This window comes from Arachis ipaensis, chromosome B02, assembly GCF_000816755.2.
Source record: "Arachis ipaensis cultivar K30076 chromosome B02, Araip1.1, whole genome shotgun sequence".
NCBI lineage: Eukaryota > Viridiplantae > Streptophyta > Magnoliopsida > Fabales > Fabaceae > Arachis > Arachis ipaensis.
In genome coordinates, this window is record NC_029786.2 from 104066245 (window position 1) to 104067415 (window position 1171).

Genomic DNA, 1171 nt, shown 5'->3' on the forward strand with positions numbered 1-1171 from the left:
AAGGTGAATGGTGAATTCCCCAACGATGGAGGGGAAGAGCTTTGAAAATAAAAAAGATGAGAAGAAATGGACAACTGTGTAGATCTAAAGAAGCTTGAAAGAGTTAAACTAAGAGATCTCATGTTGAGGAAAGAGAACACCTATTTCATCTTTCAAAATCTATGTCCCTCCTCTGTGTGACTTTGAATGAAAATTATCTAACGGCTTTCTCTCTCAGTTATTAATTTTATATAAAGTTGACTGTACTTGAGTTTTTATCATTGTTGCTACTTCAATACCTATTCACGCAACACACCTACATAGAGAGTAGAGAGAATACAATGATGCCTTTATATATATACGTCCACCAACGTATTTGTGAGAAAAAATATTCGAACAATTATTCATATTTACAAGGGTAAATTATTTAAAGAAACTAAATGAGAATAAAAATGATCAAATTGTTCTAAATGAAAAAAGGACAATATTTTTGTCCTCCCACTTTTTATATAAGTCGTTGCTTCTATACAAATTTTAGAAGAAAAAAAATATATAAAATATGGTGGGATACAATGATTCATACTTATATATCCTGCAGTACATAAATCGTTATGGTGAGTATAAATCATGGGATAAAGGTTGATTTTAAATAAAGTTGAGTAAAACATTTGAGAATTTCATAGTTTATGAAGTTTGAAGCTAAAACCGAAAAAACTCTATAATTTATACAAAACTACAACAAATCAGGAGATAGGAATTCTCATATTTAAAGTAAACTTTATGTTTAATTCTTCAATTATTTCATATCTACATATGATGAATCATTGGCTAGTGTTANNNAAGTAAAATAGTATCAAAATTATATATAAATAATCATATCATGTTATAAAAAAACATAATAAATCAAATTGAATAATTTTATTTGAATTAAGAAAGTAAATTATAATAATGTAACGTTGTCATGTTTGTAATCCTGGCTTTTAAATCTTTATAAGCTTAATAATTCATGCTATGAATAGATAAGATTAAAATTTATCATTCTAATTTTAATTTTTTTTAATTGTGTCGATTACATGAACTATAATTTCACAAATGTAAGAAAAAAATATATAAAATATATATATATAATGCGTCTTGTTCTTTTTCATTAATTTATTAAGACTAAAAAATATTGGTTTGCTGTAATTTTATA